Source organism: Saimiri boliviensis, chromosome 11, assembly GCF_048565385.1.
Source record: "Saimiri boliviensis isolate mSaiBol1 chromosome 11, mSaiBol1.pri, whole genome shotgun sequence".
In the NCBI taxonomy this organism is placed as follows: Eukaryota; Metazoa; Chordata; class Mammalia; order Primates; family Cebidae; genus Saimiri; species Saimiri boliviensis.
Window position 1 is genome coordinate 119,204,670 of NC_133459.1, and position 26,270 is coordinate 119,230,939.

A 26,270-nucleotide genomic window follows, 5' to 3' on the forward strand; every position below is an offset into this window, starting at 1 on the left:
TTCTGAGGCCTCCCCAGCCATGCGGAACTGAAAGTTCAATTAAACCTATTTTCTTCCTAGTCACGTGTATATGTTTATCAGAGTATGCAAATGGACTAATCCATAGTGTTATACAAATATCAATTATATCAAGGTAGTTGGTGGTGTGGTTAAGCTCTTCTGTATTCTTAATCATGGGTTGGGGGAGGGGCTGTAGTTGTTGGGAGGCCTTAAATCTCTAATTATAATTTTGAATGATCTATTTCTCTGTTTAGTTCTGACAATTCTTGCATAATTTATTTTGAAACTCTGATTTAGATACATACACTTAAAATTTTATGATTATGAAACATTACCCATTTTTTCTGACAACTTGTCTTGAAGTCTACTTTGGTCTGATATTAATAATATAGTAGTTCCAGCATTTATATGCTTACTGTTTGCATAGTATTTTTTTTTCCATCTTTCAATTTTAACCTCTTAATGCCTCTATATTTAAACTGTCTCTGTTCTAGACACCACATTTTTTAATGTTTTGTTACCTATTGCTATAACAAACTACCCCAAATCTTAGAGGCTAAAGTAACAACCATTTTATCTCTTTGAGTCAAGAATTTGAGCAGGACTTGGCTGGGCCGTTCTGGATTATTCACTTGGCTGTATTCATCTTAAACTGAGCTAGAAGGTCCAAAAAACTCTCACTTTACTTGACTGGTGTTTCCATGTTTCTCCAAGTGGCTGGGTCAGGTTTCCTCATAATATGATGTCCTCAGAGTATCTGAATTTTTTGTATGATGGCTGGCTTCTAAGAGGGAGTGCCATACAAAATTAGCCAGGCATGGTGGTGAACACCTGTAATCCCAACTACTCTGGAGGTTGAGGCAGGAGAATCGCTTGAACCTGGGTGGCGGAGGTTGCAGTGAGGGGACATTGTGCCATTGCACTCCAGTCTGGGCAACAAGAGTGAAACTCTGTTCAAAAAAAAAAAAAAAGAAAAGAAAAGAAAAGAAAAAGGAAAAAGAGGGATGGGATGTCATCAAAACAGTTATTCTAAGTTGATGTGTTTCCTTTTTTTTTTTCCTTGTAAACAGAAAATTTTCCATTCAGTTGATTTCTTTTCAGGTATGATCTACTTGAGGGGAGGCTGTGCTCTTCTCTATCCCCAGAGGATGGATATAGATTAAGAATTCAATCATTATTAATCTATTCCTTTAGCCAGCAATTGGTTTAGAAACAGATCTATGACACAACTCTGGATGAAGCTTCAGGGAAAGTCAGAAAATGGGCTTTTGGGGAAGTGTTCCTTACATCTTAAAAAGGGACACAACAGAGAAATGTACCCTTTTCCTGCTGCTAAGTATTATTATCTATGTTGAGCACCAGGAACTGTGTGGCCATATTGCTACCATGTTGGAAGAGAGCATAACAGGACAAGTGAACATGCGGACATAGCCAGTGAGAAATATGGAAAACACCCGGGTCCTCGATGTTGCTGAGATAACTGCATCAATCAACCATGGAACCACAAGATCTCTCACCTGTTTTGTGAAGTAACACAAAGCAGTCCTCTTTTACCTTCAGCTGAAAGCATTCTGAAAGATACAAGAGGAAGATGTTAAATGTGGAGGTGAAACTGGGTCCAGAGTTATTCATCTTCTATTAATAAATACTATAATTAGTTATTAGAGGGAATGTGTTTAATACATTTAAATCTTTAATGCATGTTACAAAGCGCAACAAAACACATACTCTGAGTTTAAATTTTGACTTTACACATCAAGTTAAAAGCCAAAGAAAATTGTTTTTCTTTTCCAAATGGCATCATTACTGTGGAACTACTGTGGGCAACAGACCTGGCATTGCATTGGGCAGGAGGCAGAAATCATGTTATCAGAAAACAGTATCTTAAAGTTAAAAATATGGTGACTAATGGCCTGGCACGGTGGCTCACACCTGTAATCTCAGCACTTTGAGAGGCTGAGGCAGCCAAATCACCTGAGGTCAGGAGTTCAAGACCAGCCTGACCAACATGGAGAAACCCCATTCCTACTAAAAATATATAAAATTATCCTGGCATGGTGGCACATGCATGTAATCTCAGCTACTCAGGAAGCTGAGGCAGGAGAATCGCTTGAACCTGGGAGGTGGAGGTTGCAGTGAGCCGAGACTGAGCAATTGCACTTAAGCCTGGCTAACAAGAGTGAAACTCCATCTCAAAAAAAAAAAAAGTATGGTGACTAATATGGAATCTTTCAGCATTTCAATCAAATCATAGATTTGGGTTTAAAAATCTGCAACTCACTGTAAAGACAGAATACAGACAAAAAAAAAAAAAAAAAAAAAAAAAAAAAAAAAAACCTAAAAGAAGCTCCAAATGACTAGACCTTAGTCCAATGCTGTTACAACTATCACATCTAATTCTGTGCCTTAATCACAAATATTTCTATTTGTTGACAGTCATATAGCTATGATGGCTTTAATATTAATAAGAGGCATAAGAGGTATTTAGGTTAGTGCACCCATTCTTTGGCTTCTATAGAAAAGTAATTACTAAGATATTGGACCCAGTGAATGATTCTGCCCACTTTTAATCTTGCCTTGCCAAGTAAAGCTATTAATCTATTATCATTATTTATAAAAGAAAATGTTTAACGTCTCAAAAGACTTGGATTATGTGTGCGTGTGTGTTTCTGTGTATATGTGTGTGTGTGAGACAGAGTTTCGCTCTTGTCACCTGGGCTGGAGTGCAGTGGCATAGTTTTGGCTCACTGCAACCCCTGCCTCCCGAATTCAAGCGATTCTCCCGCCTCAGCCTCCTGAGTAGCTGGGATCACAGGCGCCCACCACCACACTCAGCTCATTTTTGTATTTTTAGTAGAGATGGGATTTCACCATGTTGGTCAGGCTAGTTTCGAACGCCTGACCTCAGGTGATCCGCCTGCCTCCGCCTCCCAAAGTGCTGGGATTACAGGCATGAGCCATCATGCCTGGTCAATCTCGGACTTTTGAAAAGATTAAATTTTGCTTTATAAAATTGCCTTAACTTCATTTTGTTTATATATTTATATTTACCACAGACAGGTGAAGCTTCTTCATGGAATGGCATGAGCCTGCACATGGAAAACAATGATTTCAATTATTTCCTCTCAAATCCATTATTCATTGGAAAATGTTTACCTTTATCTTTCTATACTTAAAAATCGCTTTTTTGCTCCTTTATTCAATGATTATTTATTGTATTTGTGACATGCGAGGCCTCATGAAAACCACTCTAGAGAATCCCAAAACATGTAAGACCTCACCCCTGACCTTTGACCTGTTGACGCATTGGCTGGGTCATAGGATACCTCACACAGCATCAGGCAAATTTTGTGTTCTCTGCATCAAGTTTTTTTTATTTATTAAAGTCCAAATGCCATTTTTTTTTTTTTTAGGTCTAACCTAATTTCTTTTGAGTCTCAACCTCAACCTTGGGTGTCTTTACTAATAGGTAGCCAAACAGTTGGCAAGGTTGATTTTGATAATGCTAGGAAACCAGAGGTGTAGTGTTTTAAGAGGCAATGCTAATCAAAGGCCAGAGGGAGCCCACGACAGGAGAGTGTAAAGATGGCAACGTCCTGTGAACAGGAGTCCAGCCACACATAGACTCATCTCCTCAGGGGTCTGTTCTTTCCGGCCCCTTACTGAGACTTCTAGCCCTCTTTGAGCAAATGAAATGGATGGGGAAGCACCCCTGTTATTTCTGTGTTCTCTGATTTATCTAGCCTTCAGAACTCTGTTCTAAGAAAGTCTGAATTTGATCAGGATCATAAGATGATTATGTTCTCACTACAGGTGAATTGTGAAGTAAATGTATCAGTTTGGCAGCTAAGATCAATAGCCTTGCTTTTTTTTTTTTTTTTTTTTTTAAACCAAGTTCCCTTTGACAGAGGCCATTAAGGGAAATCCTATCTATCAGAATTCAGCATAGAGTACAGAATTTTCTAGACTTGTCTACTGGGCAAAATTAGCTCCAGCCCATTGCTAATTTGGCTCAAGAGAAAAAAGGCTCTTGAGCATTTTAGAAACACAAATGTTTCTAAAAAACACACTAAGCAATGTTTGAGGATTTTTAAATGATCAAGTAAGGACAGAACTGTTTAAAAACAAAACTAAATAGTGATCCTGCAACACATGTTTAAGGCATCTCTACATTATTTTCAAGCCCTTCTTTCTACTACAAACAAATCAACACAGGCAAGCCGAAGAAGCCTGTGGTTCTGTCACAATTTCATACATCAAGGCTCTTGGAGAGCCTATATATTTTGGTTTCCTCCCAGTATTTTTTTCCCTGTGAGCTTGTTTTATACTAAATAAACATTTTAAATATTTTCCTCCAAAGTACTTCTCCGCAGATATCTTTCCTAAATAGTATGTTATGTCCCAGTTCGGTTAATGGGTAATGCTGCCTTCCGCTTCATTTAACACGCAAACCTTGGCGTTGAAACCCTGATGGACTAATCAGGGTCATTTAAAGCCCATCTAAGAAACGGGCTGCTTCTTACATATGCTCAGTGAGATTCTGGAACACTGTTGTCAGGAAATACAAGCAATCCCTGAAACTTTTTCCCCCTGGGTTACCAGAGTCCGAGACAATTGATGACATTACATCGGTCGTTCATTTTAGATTCGTGGAGCCCACAAAAATCAATAGTTTTCCATTATCAGGTCCAGCTGGGTCACTAGTCTGTCAATGAGCTGTTACAATTGCTGTACAGGGGTGAGCCTGACCAGTCAATTGCTGCTGACAAGAGGAAAACATGCTGACAGCCACGGGAACAAGTCAGAACACAGATTTGCACTTCAGTTTGCCATCCAGAGACTCAGAGCAAGGCCATTTTCAAGACACAGGGCATACTCCCTGGGAGGTTGGGGTGGGGGGTGTGGAGGGAGGACTACCACCCCGGGGTTTTGCAGCGCAAGTACCTAAGGGCCTGTCCTGGCTCCAGCCAACCATCTCTTGTAGAGATATTTGTCGTCACTGCCTTTGTTAGTAAAAGGGCCTGTACCAGCCAGAATTGTCGCTAAGCACACCACATCGAACCACGGCAAGATTAGGAGGAAGGAGCCCAACCAAATTTTACTACCACTGACCCACACGAGACTATATAAAACTTGAGAAATATAAAAACTTAAAGAGGAAGAACATGGGCCAGAGGCACCCAAACTGAGCAAATATGGCTAAACATGTTGCAAGGAAGTATTGACTGAGGACGGGAGGTCCTCTGGTGGTGGTACATAGGCTGTTCCCTTGTTGCCTCATTATTTATGGCATTAGCTATTTGATCTCAACATGACATATTTAACCAAACTAAGCATCCCTGATTGGTGACTGATCCACAGCTAACTGTTTGATGCAGTGGCAGCGAGGGCAACAGAGGACTGGTCTTACCCTGCCTACAACCAAGAAGTGAGAGGATGGAGTGGTGAGCTTGGGCAAGCATATTAACTGCTCTTTATTAATGTGTAGACATGCTTGCCTCACCTGTGTTACAAGGTGGTCATGAGATGAAAAATGAGATCAGTTGGCTGGGTGTGCTGGCTTATGCCTGTAATCCCAGCACTTTGGGAGGCCGAGGCAGGCAGCTCACCTGAGGTCAGGAGTTTGAGACCAGCCTGGCCAATATGGCAAGAACCCGTCTCTACAAAAAATATAAAATTAGCTGGGCATGGTGGCGCATGCCTGTAATCCCAGCTACTCGGGAGGCTGAGGCAGGAGAATTGCTCGAACAGGGAGGCAGAGGTTGCAGTGAGCCAAGATCGTGCAACTGCACTCTAGCCTGGGGAACGAGAGCAAAACTCCGTCTCAAAAAAAAAAAAAAAAAAAAAAAAAAGAAAGAAAGAAAGAAAGAAAGAGAGAGAGATTAATTGAGATGAGAGAAAGCTGAGATTAATTGAGATGAGCGTAAACTCTGTCCAAGTAAAGGCTTCTCTGTGAGTGTTCATGAGTTTGTATTTGTGTGTCTCGTGCTCTGTGGAAGCTACCCATACAGCAAGAAGTCTGGAAGCAACTGGAAGAAGTCCTGCTCCAGAATAATTCATTTTTGGGTTAGACTAAATGTTGTCCTTCCTTAGCTGAATACATGAATAATCTCTAAAGACCATCATGAATGAAAGCCTGAACTTAGAGGACAGCTCAGGAGTCTTACTGGGTTTTGTGGCCCTCCTTACTCCATAGAGAAGATTACTTAGATGCTAGCAAGGTGGATACACACTGTCTGGAGCTTCCAAGGCATCCTGAATTTGTGCAGTGCTCTGGTCTTCTCACCCTGGTTCGATTTCAGACATCAAACTTAAGAGCTCAAAAGATAAATATTTTGAATTTATTTCAATATTATGATTTGTAATGTTCCACTTTTATTAACATCTTTCAAGTATTAAATTGTAGCCTTTTCCCCCTTCAATGCCTCCAGTCTTGGATTTGAATCTTTTGGAAGTCAACATTCACTTGTGTTCCATCATCAAAGCTGGTAATCAACTGTATTACTGGAAGCCAACTAGCTAGGGCTTTTCTTCTTCTTTTTTTAATGCTACCGAAAAAATTATTATTTTTAACGAGTTAAAAAAAAGTAGTTTTAACAAGAGCAAATTTGCTAATAATTAGATGAACCAGTCTTATGTCTTCCAGCACTTGGAAGCATGAAATTCACCAGAACTCTCAAAGCATTAATTAAAAAGAATTTATGTTTTTTTAATAAAATGCTTCATGTTTTAGCTCCTTTATTCTTTCACCAAATGTGATTATGTGGGAGCTGAAGGGAATTCAGGTTAATATGTTGACACACTTAACAATGCAGGGTCATGTTGCACAATACGCTTCACTGGTTTGGTTCAGTCCACCCCCTGACAGGGCCTAATCATCCCCTGCCCTAAAGGCAGAGGGAAAGAGAGGATTTTAATTACTGCTCTGTATGCAAGTTTGCCAGCATTAAATTGAGACATAATTAGGCCTCTGAATTTTAATAATTGTCCTAGCTAATTGGGCAGACAAGTACGTTATACACCATGCCATGATTAGATAATTAGTATTTCCAAATGACAAAATTGGGCTCTTGATTACAAATTCTACATGAAGCAGGGGGAAAAAGGTAGCAAGCAAATCTTTACAAGCCTATTAAGGGAGAGTTTAGTGATGTTGGTAATTTAAAGTCCATTAGGAAGCAACATTTCACTCTCAGAGCTGGATGTCTGAGACAAGGGGCTCTGGTCTCCTCTGGCTCCTCTTCAGGGTGCTCTGTTTTCTCTGGGGTCTGCTGCATCCACCTTCCCCCATCAACCCCAAGCTTAGCAGCCATCATTGACTGAATGAGGTCTGTTTCGCTAGATGGCAGGTAGTAACTCTGAAACAGAAATCAGGAAGTGTAGAAAGGATAGAACAGAGAAAAAGTAATCTACCAAAGTCGGGGGGACTGTATAAGTACTCAATGTGTCTTTCTCTTGCAAATAAACAGCTGTTCTTCCAATCTTCTCCCAGAATTTACCATTCTCATTGTATTATCAGCACCACTAAAATCTTTTTGGTGGGAAAAAAAAGGTCTTAAATCAAAATCTTAAATTTCTGAAGTATTATATTATTGGGGTGAAGACTGTGGCCATTGGAGACTAACCTGGATTTGAAGTCATCACTTACTAGGAGGGTGGTCTTGCATAAATTACTTAATCTTTCCAAGTCTCGGTTTTCTCTTTGCCAAAATAAAGAAACTTCTTCAACAAGATTGTTGAAAGAATTAAATAATACATATGCACATACAGATGGCCCCCAACTTAGAATGCTTTTACTTAGGATTTCTCTACAACTTTGCAATAGTACAAAAGTTCCTTGATTTGTGATGGGGTTATGTTCAAATAACCCCATCATAAATTGAAAATATTTTAAGTTAAAATATACTTGCAATTTAAGATATTTTTAATCTACAATAGGTTTATCAGGACAATCCCATCATAAATTAAGGTGCACCTGTAGTTTAAAGCTCAGTGCCTGGCATGGAGTAGATGCTCAATAAATATTAGCTGTTAAAGGCAAATTAAATCAATAACATTGGAAGGCACAAGGTGAAGGTGCTGGGTCTGGCTCTTTGCTATGCCAGTCCTCAGATGAAGCAAGGAACCCTATTCACGTTGCTTTCTGATGGAGGAATGTGGTACTTCATTTATGCTGGGAGGGTAGGGGTGGAAGCCCAATGGCAACAGCTGCCTCTACAGCTCAAATGTACAACCAGATTTCCTTTCTCCTCATTTTTCAAGGGTTGGCATTGCAGACAAGCCCTCCCATGCAAAAGTCATGGGGGCACTTAACCTAAGAAGAACGTGGTATAAATTCGGCATCTTGCCTTCACACCTTGTGACTTACTCTGCATGAATGTCACTTTATTACCACAGAGGCATAATTCTAGCTGCTAATTTTTTTTTCACAATCAATAACCAGTAGGCTAGGCTCTAAACGTATGTTTTTCAAGCAAAAGGAGTATCAATTGGATGCAAACCAGAACCCTTCTAAAAAATGATTGAGATGGTTCATGGATGACTATCTGATGATGAAAGTTTGTAAGGGGAAAAACTCAGAAGTTCCGGTTGTATATTCCTGACCGCTGAGGATGACTATAAATAAGGAAAACAATGTCTCCATGGCCTGGTCTAGTCAAAGTAGCTACCAGACTGAATGAGCCTTTTGTTTTTTGAGAGAGCCTCACTCTGTCGCCCAGGCTGGAGTGCAGTGCAGTGGTGTTATCTCGGCTCGCTGCAACCTCCACCTCTCCTGTTCAGGAGATTCTCCTGTCCTGCCTCACGAATATCTGGGATCACTCCACGCCCTGCTAATCTTTTGTATTTTTAGTAGAGACAGAGATGGGGTTTCACCATGTTGGCCAGGCTGGTCTTGAACTCCTGATCTCAAGTGATGTACCTGCCTTGGCCTTCCAAAGTGCTGATTACAGACGTGAGCCGTGGCGCCTGGCCTAAACTGGCATTTCTTATTACTTTCTCAGAACTTTGGGCTATCTCGTTTATGAATGATGGAAGGGCTCTGCTGGGATTTCAATTCAGAAAGCAGGGTTCTTTCTGTGGGTAACATATCACCGGAGACATAATTTCTACCGAACATCATCACTTAAATAGAGAGAGAGAAGGTCAACACCTTGAGGCCCAAGGAAGAAGGAAAAAGACTTAGGATTAAGTGTAGGATGCAAACATTCTGTTAGAAGCTTCAAAGGAAAGAGTAAGATATTATTCTCCTGGAAAAGAGAGAAGACAGAGAAAGACGGAGGGAGCTGCCCTTAACGCCCGATTCGTGTTCACACAATAAGGAAACCTCTCCTCTGGGGTCTCTCGGTAGCTGGCAGGGGCCGCGCTGGCCGAGGCGCGCTGGCGAAGAGTCCGTCGGGAGCTCCAGCCCTCCCTGCACTTCCCAGGTGCCAAGACAGAACATCACTGAGCGGGGAGGGAACTGTCATGAAGATGCTTTCCCCGCCACACAATGCTGAGCTTCTCTCCCTCTCTTTTTGAAGAAGTGCGTTTATGACTGATCGCTCAACACCTTGTTGGTTCTGATTGCAGAAAACACACCTTCTAAATATATGATAACCATCCTGTAATAGAGAGTGTGACAATTTACTTCACAGTGCGTTTCGGGCTGCTAATGGATCGTTTCAGTCCAGGGACGATTTGGAATAAATTATAGCCATCAAAAGGATATCACAGCTCATTTTGGTGGAAGGGTTTCCACGTCGCTTCGCGTTCGTCTCCCAGAAAGAGCAGATTGCAGCCGGCGGGCGCAGAGGAGGGGAGGGAGGGGGCCGGGGGGGAAGGAGGCCAGGGGGGCGGGCCGGGGCGGGGCAGGGGGCGGGGCCGGGTAGAAGGAGGCCAGGGGGCGGACCGGGGCGGGGCCGGGGGCGGGCCGGGGGCGGGCCGGGGCGGGGGCAGGGCGGGGCGGGGCAGGGGGCGGGCCGGGGCGGGGCAGGGGGCGGGCCGAGGCGGGGCCGGGGGCGGGGCGCCGTCGCCCGCGGCGGGTGCAGGGCCGCGGCCGGCCGGTAGGGGCCTCCCTTCCGAGGACGCGGCGCCGGGGCGGGCGCGGGTCCGCCGGCGCGAGCCTGCGCCTGGTTCCTGGCGGAGTCCGCGCGCGGCCGGGCCCAGCGTGAGTGCTGCCCGCCCGCCGTCCCCACCCTCAGGCGGCAGCGCTCGTGTATTTGAGGTGAGCGTCTCCCTCGGGCCGAGGGCCCTGCGTGGGGCGGGGGTGCTCGCGTGCGCAGGGCCGCCCTCTTGCCCGAGGCTTCCCCTCCGTGGGGCCGCTCCGACGGGCAGGCGCGGGGACCCGGGGCGCTGCGTCCCGCGCTCCCGGAGCCGAGGGTGGCGAGCCGTGGGGGCGCCGTGGCCGCGGTGGGAGCGCTGTGTGCACTCGGGGCCCGTGGCTCGCGTGGCTCTGGTTCCCACGCCGCGGCCGGGGAGGAGGCTGGTGGGGAGACCCAGTCTGGACGGAGCTGTGCCCGCCGCCAGCCCCGGGAGAGGGCCGGCCCGGTAGGTCGGCGCGGCGGGGCGTTCCCGGGTCGCCCGGGCGCGGGGTCGCGAGGGCGGCGGGTGACGCGCTGCGGAGCGCGGCGAGAACGACGCCCCTGACCCCGGGGCGCTCGCCAAGGCCGCGCCGAGGTGCCCGGACCCTGCCCCTCCCCGCAGCCGGCCTGGGCTCCAGCCTGCCTCAGAGACGGCCCTGGCTTCGATTTCAGCTTCCTGCAAACGTGTGTGCCATTGGGTGGTGGTCGTGGAGGAGGGAGAACAGGGGGACTGACTGTCGCTGGACGGAATTGGAATTGGAAGAAAAAAATGCCCCTACTCTGGCTGCGGGTTCTCGCCTATCCGGCCGCCTCCTTCCCGCCCACTAGACCTGCAGCTTTCACACTCTTCCTAAATTAAAGCCTGAGGACAGAGGCCCTTCACTCGTAGCAGCCCCCATCCCCGGTGCCCAAAGCCGGCCCTTGCAGGGCGTTCTTAGCTTTTTAGTCTCTGTCGCGCTAATACATGATGTCAGTGCAGGGCAGGGATGGTTCCATGCAGGCGATTTTGACATCAGTCATCATACCCAGCTATTAGGAAGTGTGATGTCAGTGCGTTCTGGAAGCATGGATAATATATCAACCAATTCTTGACACGGCATCTTACAAGGAAACATCTGAGGCCATCAGTAAGAGGCATTTTAATTCACACACTAAAAATATTTTGTGTTTAGTTAACATCGTGCAAATGTTGAAAGAGGTAGTAGCATTGATCATTTTGTAGGTATTTGCCAATGTACTCAAAAAAGTTCCTATAGGAAGGAGGAGGTTTTTGTCTTATTTCCATTCTGTCATAAACTGAGGAACAGAGATACTATGTAACCAAACAGTACAAGTAAGTTAGTGAGAGAGCTCTATTTAAGAGACCAAACATTTTCTAAAACTGGAATAACTGGAAAAATTAAGTCCAAATTTAAGCAGATGGTTTAGGCTTAACATTATATGATAGCCAGAAGTTGTATTTACATGGACCAAATACTTTGGGAGGCTAATCTGTGGGAGTTAATTTTACAATGAACTCCATATGTGTTAGCCCAAGATATACAGTTTTCTTTTCCTCTGCCCATCAGTTCAGTAAGTATTTATTCATTATCTATTATAGGTCCTCCACTTCACTGTGACATTGAATATGATCCCTATGGACATTTAATAAGTCATTGTTGAAATGTAACTAAAATATGTATATTTTCTCCTGGCTCCAAGAAACTCAAGGAACTGTGGCCTTTCCTTTATACAAATGGAAAATTGTATTGATTACCTTTAAGTAGACAGTTAAGGGAGGAAAATAAATTAGGAATCAGAGAGTTTTCTCCAGCTTGTGCCATATTCACAGTACCACACAGTACCATGGGTATTTTTTTTTCTCCTTAAATCTCATTAAACAAAATTTAAAGGACATACAAAATTTAAAGGACAAACAAAAATTAAAGGACATAAAGGGGATATTCTTTTAATTACTTTAGAATGCAAAATAATCCTTAAAAGGTCTTGCTCTTTATTTGGTATACTGGACTGACTGGTTTTATCTGAATTGAAAGCACTGTATTTCTAGTTAAAAACCAAGACCACATACAGTACCTTTTCTCCCCCAATCTTAAGTCAGAATTGTCTACAATTAAGTAAGCAAAATGCATCCCAAGTAGTCATGCATACACATGGTTCAAATTAATTGGTTTAAAAAATATATAAAAACATACCGAATATGTTTATCTCAGTTATAGTTTTAATTTTTCTTAGATAATGCTTGAAATCATTTAAAACAGTATCTAGATCCTTAAATATTAAAACATTTTTTTTTGTGAAATTTGTAAGATGCACCTCAAGGATGTAACATTTTTTGAAGTACAATATATTGGGAATAATTTTGTCCCTAACTCTAATATCGTGCTAGAGGGCTGAAACTGTATAACCAAGATCTGACTAATATCTGTGTATTAGCAACTACATCAGAACTTACAAACATTTTAGTGTGTTCTCTTTTATCTAGTCATCTTGGAAGGCTGTCACTTACTGTGTAGGTGCTTTCATTGCTGCCATTGCTCAAGCTGTTTTTGGAGCTCTTCATTGGGCACTGCTTTCAGAACCCACAGCACATCTGGTTTAGGAGCCTTGGGGTGGCAAGCCATCTTTCTTTAGCATCCATCAGTGCCCTGAAAAATAAGGTGTGTGATCAAGTCAGTATAATATAATTTGGGGTCAAAACAAGCTGAAAGAAAATTAGATGGCTTCCCTCAGTGACTTTTTAACTAGTTCTAAAGTCATTGTACTAACATACAGCAGCACCATTGGAATTAAGAGTAGAAGCTAAGGAAATGTGCTATACATTCTCTTTGTCAATGAATTACAAACTTAATCATATATATACATGTGTAATGCGTTGGCATGCATGATACTTCAGAAAGTTATATTGTCAACAGTTTGGTTGATTCTAAATTTTTTCAGTGCGTAACTTTGGTATGATTTAAAAAGCTAAGTTCTAGAATATGAAATTAGGTGAGAAACATTCAAGATGTCATGGCTAAAATTAGGGTTGCCCTATATAATTCCACAGGATTGGCAGTCCACATTTCTTTTTTTTTTTTTTTTTTTGAGACGGAGTTTCGCTCTTGTTACCCAGGCTGGAGTGCAATGGCACGGTTTCGGCTCACTGCAACCTCCGCCTCCTGGGCTCAGGCAATTCTCCTGCCTCAGCCTCCTAAGTAGCTGGGATTACAGGCATGTGCCACCACGCCCAGCTAGTTTTTGTATTTTTAGTAGAGACGGGGTTTCACCATGTTGACCAGGATGGTCTCGATCTCTCGACCTCGTGATCCACCCGCCTCGGCCTCCCAAAGTGCTGGGATTACAGGCTTGAGCCACCGCGCCCGGCCCACATTTCTTATACTAAAGAATCATACTAATTGGCCGGGTGCTGTGGCTTACGCCTGTAATCCCAGCACTTTGGGAGACCGATGAGGCGGGTGGATCACGAGGTCAGGAGTTCTAGACCAGTCTAACCAATATGTTGAAACCCCATCTCTGCTAAAAATACAAAAATTAGCTGAGCGTGGTGGCTCATGCCTGTAGTCCCAGCTACTCAGGAGTCTGAGGCAGGAGAATCACTTGAACCCAGGAATCAGAGGTTGTGGTGAGCCGAGATCATGCCACTGCACTCCAGCCTGGGCAACAGAGCGAGACTCCATCTCAAAAAAAAAAAAAAAAAAAAAAAAGAAATTCTCATTTAAGATTTTTAAATTCTTAAATTTTTAAATTCTTAAATTCTCATACTCATTTAAGAAATTCTATTTAGTGAGCAAGGCTTTTGACTATTACAAAAAATTTCACCTTCTCTTAGCCTATAGGTGAGGTCTAACCTGTGAGATAAAACATTTGTCATTTTTAGTAGTTGATTATAAATACAGATGCAAAAGCATATTTATAGTGAAACCACCATATTAAGTTAATAATATTCTACCTACTATACAAAATACAGAATCATGAAACTCCTAGCCCAGTGAATTTAAGCTCTTATTATAATGTTCAAGTCCAGAATGTAGGAGATGGTATAGAATGTCATCCAAGAAAAAGAGAAAAGAGAGGGAGGGGGAAGAAAGAGGTAAGTCATGCAGCTTTTGAATTATAATTACTTGTATTCATCTGAGGGAACAACGTAATTGCTTTCCACAAAACAGCAAACAATGTACAATTTGAGGAAATAATTCAAATTCAATTCTGGCTGAGACTATATGGAAAACCAAGAAAAGCAGAAAGAATGTAATTAGCTGAGTAGGAATTTTCCTAACAGTTCAAGTCTAATACCTTTAGTATCATGTAGAGGGCCAAGGGATCATTAGTGATTAGCAAGAATCCAGACCATAATGATCAGGAGAGATCAAGGCCAATGGACAAAGATGAAAGCACTTTTCTCCTTAAACCCAATGTTGCAAATGCTGATGCTCTTACGTAGGGAAGGTCAGCTAGCAGACAAAGAAATAGGGCAGCAAATCCCAAAGCAACAAGTAGTCATTCCCCTCTTTCACTCCAGAGTTAGATTGCATATGGAGATTAGACAAGATTGAGCTGAGACAAAAAGAATATCCTTATTTCAGCCAGGTGTGAAGTCTGGAACTGAGTCCTGTTTCTACTTTGATGAACTTGGGTGTTGTCCAGACACTGAAGAAGGGAAAACCTGCTGGGCCCTGGACACCAGGATTATAAACCTAATTAAAAGGTCAGTGAACAAGGTGGACAGATCCAATTCTAGATCTTTCCTGGGGAAAGATACTGGACTACTTGTCCATTAGGTAGACAGAATGACTCTTAAAATTTATGTTAGGTGCCAGGCGCGGTGGCTTCCAGCACTTTGGGAGGCCGAAGCTGGTGGATCACCTGAGGTCGGGAGTTTGAGACCAGCCTGGCCAACATGGTGAAACCACATCTCTATGAAAAATATAAAAATTAGCTGGGTGTGGTGACACACGTCTATAATCCTAGCTACACAGGAGGCTGAGATAGGAGAATCACTTGAACCCAGGAGATGGAGGGTTCAGTGAGCCGAGATCAGGCCACTGCACTCCAGCCTGGGTGACAGAGGAAGACTCCATCTAAAAAAAAGAATTATGTTAGGAGTACAAGGGAGTATCAGTTATCTAACAAACTATCCATAAATAATAATTGAAGAAAAACAAGTAACAGTGATTTTAGCCTTCCTTTTGAAATGAGTATCCTAACCATCATGACTGCCTATCTTCTTTTGTTTTTGGAGATAGGGTGTGTCTGTCACCCAGACTGGAAGTGCTGCAGTGATGTGATGTCAGCTCACTGTAATCTCCGCTTCCCAGACTCAAGCTATCCTCCTACCTTGGCCCTCTGAGTATCTGGGACCACAGGCATGTGCTACCATGCCTGGCTAGTTTTTTGTATTTTTGGTAGAGACAGGGTTTTGCCATGTTGTACAGGCTGATCTTGAACTCCTGAGCTCAAGCGATATGTTCACCCCAGCCTCCCAAAGTGCTGGGATTACAGGCATGAGCCACCGCACCATGACGTGACTACCCATCTTCTATAGATTTAAGAGTTCATCCAAATATTTTAAAATTTCAGTCTAAATATTCAATTTTGTCTATGGTGTTCGTAGCTTCAGGATTGGAAAGAGGATAGTTCTCTGTGTGGTCCAGGTAGTTGTAATAGTCTGGTGGGTATAGTTTGAAGTCCATCTCTTTCAAAGAGAAAGGTTACTGTCTTTAGATTACAAAATTCACGTGTTGATCCAGAGTACAGATAAGGTGGAGAATTGCCATGAGAGTTGAGAAGTGGTAGAAAGGGTCCTGGACCAGGAGTGGGAACTAGGTTTATAATGTGCCAATAATGCCTTTTGAGGCAAATTTTAGTTTTTCTCATAGGCAGAATATCATAGTAATATCTACTAGTCTACTTCGTAGGGTAGTTTGTGCCTTATCTCAGATGAAGTCAAACACTTGCTGTGCATGTGCAGGATTTTGTGTGCTACAATGCAGGTTTAATGGGCGAAGGTGACACTTGTAGCCCTTGAGTTGTCCAGATATTTGAACCAAAATACAAAGAAAGATAGAAACCCACTCATGGGAACTTGGGAGGATAGAACAGTTTTAACATGGATACTAGGGACAAATGGCTAATATAGTCATTATTCCTCCTTTTTGAAATTCATAGGAAGTACCCTGTTGCCATCGCAAGAGATTTTGTTTTTACACTTCCCGAAGACCTGTTGTGCATAAAGTAACCTTTAGGATAGCCCCCTTTATACTCTCAAGCTCAAACTACAGCAGTGGCACTGAAAGGACAATCTTCCTGGTGGAGAAAATTGACCAGACTCCTAGGCCTTGATTATTGTATTCCCAATGGTCTTTCTTTTCTTAAGAGATTTCATTCATCCCCATTGTCATGTTCATGTCTTAGAGGAGAAGAAGCTGGTTTGAGTTCTACAGATTGCCTTTAGCGGCCAGCTATGAACATTAAAAAAAAAAAAAAAAAAAAACCAATTGTTATTTTTCCCACGGTAGCAATTCATTTCTGTTGAAGACACAGCAGGACCCCTGTCCCTCCACCACTATCCTGCAGACCATTAAAAGAAATTAACAGTTTAATATTCTCCTTCTTTCCTCTGTGTATTTAAAAGGTACAGAGGATTAAGGGGGAAGGGCAGTTTGCCTCTCTACCTCACAGAAACTCCTGCACATATGCAGACGGCATCATTGGCTCCCACCAACATGAACCATGGCTCCTAGAGAGGAGAGGCAATTAGATGTGGGTGTCCTCAGGTGGGCATATGCTCATCCTTTCTTCTGTTGAGTTGTAGGATTTCACCTCCTGCAGAGTGAAAACAATGCCCCTTTTCTGAAGTCATGTTAGAGGGATGTTTCCTGGAAGCTTGTTGAGTATCCTCCACACAGGGATACTTCATGCGTTCACATCGTATGAGGCACCATGTATGTGAGCCAGGACGATGCAGTGGCTAAGGAAAAGAGGCATTTGATTCAGGCAGTCTGTGTTTGGATATCAGATCTGCTTATCAGCTTAGTGGACTGGGCAAATTTCTTCATCTCTCTGAGTCTCAGTTTCTTTTTCTGTGAAATGGCAGTAATAGTGCTCACTTCTAAGGATTAGTGTGCATGAGGCGAGTATATGACAAATGGGAGTTGTAATATTAGGCACTAGAGAGTCAGGGAAGAATATAAAGAAATATAAGGCAAATTCCCATCTTCAAGGAACTTTCAGTCTGGTTGGAAGGGATTGAATAAAAATAAAACTTACAATACAAGGCAGAAAATGGGAGCACCAAGTGAGTGCTGCAGATGGTAAATTCAGCCATCTGCCAAGGACTAGGATGATGGTTGAAAGGTTTCAAGACAGAGGTGGGAATTTCTCTCTGGATTTGCAGGCTGGACAGGAGTCAGATATATAGAGTGAAACTGAGAAATCATCCCAGGTGGCAAGGGGAAGGAGGAATCAGAACACACAGCACACGTACAGCAGGAGTGAGAGTATACCAGAGTATACAACCAATACAACCAGCTTTTGAGCCAAATGTACGAATTCTAGCGCTGCTGTGAGACCTTAGTTGAACAAGTACCTTAACTTCTTTAGCCTTCTACAGCCTTAAAATGGGTATAATTATCCTCATCTCTTAAATTGAAGGGATTAAATAAGATAATATTTGTAATGCCTAACATGGTGCCTGGCATCTTCAGTAAAATAAAGACAATTCACGTGATGTTTTCAGGGGCCAAAGAGAGAGCTGTCTGCCTGAAGAGCTGTCTTGCCTTGTGTAGGCAAGTAGTGGAAAACAAATCAGGAACAGCTAATTAATGCCTATGGGGAGGCTAGGAAGGAGGCTTGAAGGCCCATTTAAGAAGCTGGGGCTGTTATAGGCCATCAGAACTACCAAGGTGAAGTAGGAGTTTAGGATAGTTAATCTTAAGGCACTCTGAAGGCTGTATTGGCGGAAGGAAGAAACTCACTCATTTATGTGTAAAGTGATCAGGGTCTAGAATAGGATAATGGAAGGATTAGTAGACTTGGTCGATATGGTCTTTTTAAAGTTATTTTATAAAAGCAGTTTAGGGCTCAGTGTGGAGGAGGGGGGAGCTTTTTTGTTTCTTTTGTTTTGTTTGTAGACTTCTAATAGTATTAATTGTCCAGAATAAAACTAGGATAGACCCACAACTTTCGAAAAGAGAGTTCACTTAGTATCCAGGGACAATAAAAGGTGAGAAGTAACTCTGATGCTAAATAAGCCCTAGAATTTGCTTCAACTTATGAAATAACCCCTTTTAAAAGTCCCTTGCCCCTTCCTATTATTAATACAGATTGTGTCCCAACCACTGATTTTCAGGAAGACACAAGTACAGATCATTTATTGCTGTATGGAGTTTGCAGTTAGGATTGTAATAGTAAGAGGCACTGGGACAAAGGGTGAAGATGCCACTAGCAAAATAGTAACGTTGATTATTTTATTTGGTGATAGTGAAATTCTGTTCTCTTCTGGGGTTTAGAAGTGAGTTAATTAAAAAACAAACCAAGAAAATAGTTTTGGATACTACGGATTAATTTATAATGCCTCCCATTTTCCACTGTTCTCTTTTTTTCTGTCCTTTGTCGTTTTGTGATGGGATAATACATGGTAGGTAATTGTATTTCTAAAGAAAATCACACTGATTACATATATGGACACTAGTTTTTAAAATGTTTGGAAATCCTGACTGCGGTAAGACCTAAACGTGTTAAATAGGAAAGGGTAACTGGCCTGCCTCTGATTTCCTGAACTTTGCTGTTCTCTCATTTGGCTGCAAGGGTGACATTGTGCCAACAACTCTGGGGCACCTGAGTAGTGCACTGCTTCCCCTGGAAGGAAGATGTACATGAAAGAAGATGGCGTGCAGCGGTTGACAAACACAGAAAGAAGATAAGTGACAAAGAAAAAGGTAGGCCCTGTGAGGTTAGAGGCAAAGCCAGTGAGCTCAGTCCTAGTGCTTTGAGCAGGAGCAAGGAGTGTTCTTTTCTCGCCTCCTGAGTTTATTTAAATCATCTGCTGGGGTGGGGGAAGGAAAGAAAGCATGATGTTATAAGGCTGATTGAGATGCAAACATGCAGATCAAATCAGGTTACTGACAGTCCTTTTCACTCCAGCCTAGAAACAGAAGACTGTATAAGAAACCTGATTGAAGGGAAGGAAGGGACAGGAGAAAGCAAAAGACAGCTCTTCGCTTTTTAATGAAAGAGTTTATGAATATCTATTGTTTTTGGATTTCTGGTATCCACTGCCACGCTAACAGATGATTCAAACTAACCCCTGGTTGAAAGCCTGGCCAGGGGGTTTGGACCAGTAGCAGATGTCATTGGGAAGAGGGTCTTCGGGGGCTGCTGGCATTAATTTTGCTGAAGAGACCTCATCAGAGACCAAGCCTGCTCCTGCCCACAGGTGGTGGGCCTTGGCGACGGTCTCCATGCACGTTTTAGCCTCGCCCCTCCCCCAGCCTCTCTGCCTTCCGCTTTTTCGTCGGGACCTCTTTCTCTCTTTCCCCTTTTTTCAATGAAATGAATTAATTACTGGGCGTTTAACTTTTTGCCAGACTCTTTCATTATGCCCAGAGTTGTTGCTGAGTGGCAAAGGGAAGTAATAACATTCACAGTGAGGGGCAAATCCTGTTAATGAACAAATTAAAGTTCAAACAGTGATTCAAGTTCACAACCTCTCTGTGGCTCTTCTCTTTAATAAGAGTTATACATGTTACTTTCCTCGTTCTTTTCTCCCTTTTATTACTTTTTAAGCTTTTCATCAACACTGCCAGGGCATATTTGAGGCTCCCAACCTTTCAGCCCTGACAAGGACTCGAGCAGTTATAATCCCGTCTTAATTTGGCAACTTTTGTAAAACACATAAGGGGCCCAGGGTCACCTTTGGTCGCCAGGGCCCTGGATGACCCTATAGCTTCCACCTCCTGCCAGGGCTGCGTGGGCTGCCCTTCTCGGTATTCATCTCCCTGTAGCAGTCAGGATCAGAAGGTTCACCTTCCCGCCCCCCATACAGCCAGGCAGGACCTGTCCACCAGTGAAGTGTTCGAGCCCTTTCTTCTCTCGGTCCCCTCTCCAACAGTCCTTTTGGCCCTTCAGCTGTGAGGGGAAGGGGATGCTATGGGGAGGGAGGAGCCTACTGACTAAAAGCTGGGAACCTTTAAGGGGAAACAGGTTTGAGGTTGAACCACTGCCCAACCAGCTCTTCCACTACCACTACCGAGTGCTGCTTGCCTCACTGAGTTCGAGGCACCAGGCTGTTCCGCTGTTCCGAGTACAGCCCTCCTTAGGATCCTGGGGTGTGGGCCTGGCGGGAGGAGTCCAGGAGGGGTCCAGTCCCCACCTACTTCTCTCCGCCTCTCTCTTTTTCTCTCCTCTCTTTTTCTTTTTTTGTGCTGTGGATTGCGTGGGGGTCTTTTCCACCTCCGAGCCGGCTTCTCCCCACCATCCCCCGAGCATGGCTAGATATCATCACCATGACAACTGCAATCTATGAGCATACACATAATAGAGATGAAATAGACAAAAGATTAGCATGCCATGAAAAGTACAATAAGTTTCTTATTTAGCATTTAGATAACTGTCTTTCCTTCGGAGCAAGCTTCAAAGTTGAAGCCAGTTTAGACCAAGAGGATTAATTCTTTCTCCCGCATGCTTCATTGAATCTCTCATTACCAAACTTTGTCTGTATTGATGTAAGATTTGATTGAAGATTAGAGCATTTAGCAAATCTTGCTTTTCTGCATGTATCAGGTCCTTTCAAGCACGGATCTCGGTGCCCAGTGGTCAATACCCTTACTTTTATCCAGTGTCTGCTTCATTTAAACTTAATCAACTCCATCAATGAACTGGAACAGGGAAACGTCCCTGCGGTAAGAATGTTGTGCTTTTGTGGGATAATTCTTTGCTCTTTCCCGATCTGTTGGCGTTAAACCTAAAATTGCACTATGATGAACTTTTTTTTTAATCAATATGATAATGACAATTGGGTCTGAAAGCTCTGGTAGGACTTGGAGTAGAGCGGTATCTGGCCCCCATTACCAAAATAACTTCTCATTCTGCGATAGTCGGACTCCTTTTGTGTGGCTTTAATACCTTTTCTTCCCTGACATCGAATATTGCTCAAGCTGGAAAATGATGCATCTTTGTAGGGGAGGCTCGTATGTCACAGCCAGAAACTGAAGCAGACCGATTGGTTGTGTGAATTATCTGACTTGCTGCAGTGAATTATTTGCACTGTTTCCCTACCTAGTCAACAAGTTCCTGAGGTATAGTAGAGATCAATCAAAACTGACAGCCTGCGTGTGAAGGCTTTACTGTGTAAATCTGGCGCACTCATCCTGGCCATGCCGGCCCTGGCATCTGTATATCATTTTTATACTGCTACCAGTAGAGCAATTTCAAAAGTATTTGCAAGGAAAATGCGTGTCCCCATCTGTTCCTGGAAGCATAAATGTGCCACCTTCAGAGGGTTTTCACTGGTAATCATATCTTTAATGATCAACAGACTAGTGATATATACCTTTCCATAAAATGGGGTTTTCTTCACTTTATTGTGATTGGCTAGAATAAATAGCTTTTCCATATGTTAGGGAGATAAAATATAAGATTAGCAGAGGTCGTTTGTTGGATAGTAAACAAAAGAAACAATTCATTCCAAATAATCTTTGAAAAGAAGCAACGACCAAATTACGTTGCAATTGCAGAATATCTGAGGCCCCAACATTAGAAAACAGACCTCGTTCCTCCTTGGAAAAAGAGCCGTTTAAGAGCAGAAACTCAATAATCTTCTAGGGGACTCTGGTGACTTATTCTTGGAGTCAGAGGGAGTGCGCCAGGGTAGGGAAGGAGAGGCTGGAGTAATACTGTTTGATCAACTTGTGTTGTAGGATTGTATTTCCTTTCTCTCATCTTAGGTGCTGTTTGGCCACCTCCACTGCAGCACCCTGGGTAAATTGGTCGGTGGTGTATTCAGAACGCAAGAAAATGCCACTCTGCTGCATTTCTCTTCAGGCCTTTCAAGGAGATGGGGATTGTTCACATACTTTAAAATAAAGGTTAACTTCCCCTAGCTAGAAATTTCTCTTCTCCCATAGAAAAACAAGATGTCGGAGGGTGGGACAAAGTTCTCAGCTTTACAGGAAATTCCAAAACCTAGGGAAAGGGGCCTTAAGCGGTAGCCAAAACTTGCAGGAGAAACCCCAGGAAATATTCTTAGTCATCGAATCTCACCTGTATAGGTTACAGTCTGCAGATACAATCAGTCCCTGACCACTATCCCTGCTCCTCCTGCAAACCCATGCTCAGCACCAGGATCCTTTTTGCTCAGATGGAGCCACTTTCATTTTTTTTTTTTTTTTTTTAAACATGGTCTCCCTCTGTGGCCCAGGCTGGAGTGCAGTGGCAGGATATCGGCTCACTGCAACCTCCATATCCCAGGTTCATGGGATTCTCATGCCTCAGCCTCCCGAGCAGCTGGGATTACAGTTGCCCACCTCCACACGCAGCGAATTTTTGTATTTTTAGTAGAGACTGGGTTTCACTATGTTGGACAGGCTGGTCTTGAACTCCTGACCTCAAGTGATCTGCCCACCTCGGCCTCCCAATGTGCTGGAATTAACAGATGTGAGCCATCGTGCCCGGCCTGCTGAACCCTCTCGGTGAAATCTGGAAGCTTCTCCTTCAAGATTCAGGACCCAGAGGTTTGGAGGCAGTGGCTGCTTGCTTAGGCAACTATAGCTCTATTTTGTTTCCAGGGTCAGGACAGAACCTCCCATTCCATAAGGACTGATAGTAGTTGCAGGTCACCAGAATCTGAATGATGCCCTGAGCCTTTGTGCTCTCTGGAAAAGTGTGAGCTTTCTGGACCTGCTCCCTCGTGTCAGGACTTGCGAAAGAGTTGGGGGAAGCTCTCTCTAAACATTGGGAACAGAACCTGTGAAGAGGTTGCAGTTCCTCTGGTTCTGGATTCTTTCCTATTGTCTCTTGTTATGTATATGTTATGTATTCACAGTCTCCCCACCCCTCATTCCCACTACCCTAACCCTTGTTCCACAGAACTCTTCGCTGTCACTGCAGCCGAATGTGTAGCAAAAGCGTGTTAGTTTCAATGTGGGAAATGTGGTCTGTAGGCAGGTCCCAAGTAGAAAGTTTCCATTAGCATCTCAGGCCAAATTTCTGTTAATTTCCTGGCCCTAGAGAGACTTGGGAAAACCTTCTAGAACAGCAGAAAAACAGCTCACCCAAAGCTCATGGTGAGAAAAAAAATGGGTAACTAAGGGAAGACTTTTTTCTTCTTAATTTTAGAAACAGAATCTTTTGTCGTTGCTGAGACTGAGTTTTTCTCTTGTTGCCCAGGCTGGAGCGCAGGGGTGCGAGCTTGGCTCGCCACAACCTCTGTACCCCAGGTTCAAGCGATCCTCCTGCCTCAGCCTCCCAAGGAGCTGGGACTACAGGCATGCACTGCCATACTCGGTTAAGTTTGTATTTTTAGTAGAGACTGGGTTTCACCATTTTGACTAGGCTAGTCTCAAACTCCTGACCTCAGGTGATCCACTTGCCTCAGCCTCCCAAAGTGCTGGGATTACAGGCATGAGACACACCTTGCCAGGCCCAGAAACAAAATCTTATAGGCTGGGTTGCACGTAGGCAGGTATGGACATATAAGGTGAGATTTGCAAGTAAATCACACTTGAAACCACATTTCCTGCAATATGCAATTAGACTAAAAGAAAGTCACATTTGTGTTTTCCATGTTGTGATGTGATGCACCGCAGGTCTTCAGTGAATTCGCTTGCCACAAGGAAATTCTGGCATGTGTTGTAGTTGAAATGTGATATTTACTCAGTTTTTTAAATTGAGTTTATATGTCTTTAAATTTGATACACACATTTTGTATTGAATTTCCATGTTAATTGTTTTCTTAAAGTGAAAGGAAGTAAAAACCTCACCAACTGGTTTTGTGTAGGAGAAGTAAATCTGTGACATTTGCTTCTTCCTTTGTCCAGGAGGATGGGGCTGTCACTACTACAGTTGGGACAGTTTCATACTCCGTGCCCTTGTGCTATGCCAGAGGGTACTGTCTAACCCACAAGCCTCTGCCAGGAATATTGCGGTCCACACTGGAGTGGAAGACACCTGCGAGCTCCTCTATGGGGCTCGAGTTGGCTGAGCTTCTGAAGCACAGAATTGCAGGCAACCAAGGGAGAGCCCCAGACACTCAGGTTTTCCTAAACTTTAGATCAGAGGCATCTGCAGCACAGAGTTGTGTGCTGTTTCAGAACCATAAACCCCGTACATATGTCCCTCCATTGCAGAGGTGGAAGTCTTGGCAAATGTAGGATGAGGATTGAAAATTCAAAAACAAACACACCATGTTCAGGGTGAAAATTACATACATTGACAATACTGTCTCTTTTCCGCCACAGTCTCACTGCCACCAAGCAGCCTCAGTCTGTGCTTATTTCACTGAAAATGTACTTAATCCCAGAAAAGCTATCTGTATGTAAGAACATAATTTGTTAATCATTTTTATGAAAACAAAACCCTTCTCACCTTAGAAGAAAATATTTAACTTAAGATAGTTGACTAAAGTGCTAATTTGCAATACTGCCTCGTGATTGTAATATGCATACATATATAATAGTGTTTGTTTTTTAGGTGTCCCTTAACAAGACAGGGATGAGCAAACTATATGTTGTGTGCTGGAAAGAAATTCAGTTTTAAATGATCTTAAGGAAATGGCTTGTTTGGTTAAGAAAAATGAACTCAATTGATAGGTAAGGTAAAATGAACTTGTAAAATTTGGTATCAATTACAACTCTTACCAATAAAAAGCCACCTAGATCTTAAAAATGCCAAGGTGTTCAGTTATCAGAAAATTTAAAATTGGGGGTTTGAAGATTTTTTTGTGGTTGTTGTTGTTATTGTTCTCCCTCTCACTAAACAGCATAGAAGTAATAGTTTGGGTCACTTCAGGCTTCTGCTGGGGGATTTTCCTCTTGTTCCACAAGAAAGTAGCCGGAAAACAACCTGTATAGTTAACAGCCTCAGTCTAAAGGGTATTATTTCCAGGCAGATTTTCTAGTTACCCTTGTCTAGGAACACCGTTAAGGGATATGTTTTCATTTTGGGTCAGAACAACTGGGTTAAGCATTATATAAGATCTGGAGAAAATACTGAGTTTTCCTTATGAGGGAAGGTGGAGAAGGAAGGAAGCAAAATCAGTTACTGCACGGCCAAAGGCCTACTTCAGGCACCAGTGAGGAAGTGTCCTTTAGATTTCTGGAGGGCACCCTGCCGGCCCATTTCCTCACAGTGAGGGGGCCTGGGGTGAAGGGCGGGCTTGCGGGTAGTTGGTATAAAATCCCAGTCTCTCCCACCTCCGCTCAGTCAGCTTTTGCCCGAAGACGAGTACTTTCTTCCTGGACTGCCTTCTCCCACGCCCACCCGGACAGCAAGGGGACGCGACAGCGGTTTGGGGACGCTGTTCGGTCCTGTGAGAGGAGGCGATCCCAGCCCCACTGGGAGTTCAGGATCCCGGCCAGGGTGCCATCCACCCCGCCACGCCGGGTTTGGGGGCGAAAGCGGAACAAGTCGGTGGGGCTGGCTGGGCCGCGACCTCCGTGGCACCGGACCGCAGACATTGCCCGCGCCGGGAGGGCAGCCAGCCCTGCGCAGGGGAGGCGAGTTCGCCCTGCGGCCGCAGGCCCCGGAAGGTGGGCTCGGCGCTGGCAGACGCGCCCTGTCGGGCCTGGGTGGGTTCCCTTTTGCCCTCAGAGCTGGCCTGAGCGCTGGCGGGCCGCTGGTTAACTCTGAGGCAGGTGACCGGGAAATGGGTGGAATAGGGACAGGGACCCAGCCTTTTCCTCCCTCTTTCCCTCGTGGAGGCCCGCGACACTGCCCTGGGGGCGCAGAAGCCTCCAGTTTCACGCCCCTGGGTCTCGCTGGGGCAGAAGACGAGGTGGTGTGTAGGCCCGACCCCAGCGCGGGGTCCCTGCGGGGAGGGGAGGGGGCGGCTCTGCGGCGACCAGGGGTCCTCCCTCGGGCGCCTTCTCCTGACATTTCTGACGAAGTGCCTCGGAGGACGAGAACCGCGCCTCCTCCCCAGTTCCTGGGGCTCGGGGTTTGGGGGTCGCTCCCTCGCCCGCCCCGAGGCCACTCGCCCCCGCTCGAGGGTCC

The 26,270-nt window shown here is 44.0% G+C and overlaps 2 long non-coding RNA genes across 3 annotated transcripts in view; one reads left to right on the plus strand and one right to left on the minus strand.

Annotated features, from left to right (window-relative positions):
- Positions 1-6,684: 6,684 nt before the first annotated feature.
- LOC120360534 (uncharacterized) lies at positions 6,685-9,813 on the minus strand. Its single transcript, XR_005577008.2, has 2 exons — positions 9,296-9,813; positions 6,685-7,358 (listed from the first exon to the last, which is right to left on the minus strand). It is a non-coding gene; the product is annotated as an uncharacterized LOC120360534 (long non-coding RNA).
- Positions 9,814-10,065: 252 nt separating this feature from the next.
- The window catches only part of LOC104652233 (uncharacterized), a 22,338-nt gene continuing 6,133 nt past the window's right edge, over positions 10,066-26,270 (plus strand). Inside the window, exons 1-4 of one of the 2 annotated variants that reach the window (XR_005576997.2) lie at positions 10,066-10,204; positions 14,648-14,769; positions 18,870-19,000; positions 20,844-20,962. This is a non-coding gene — a long non-coding RNA (uncharacterized LOC104652233). The remainder of the gene's footprint in view (positions 10,205-14,647; positions 14,770-18,869; positions 19,001-20,843; positions 20,963-26,270) is intronic. The other variant, XR_005576996.2, reaches the window with a different exon arrangement.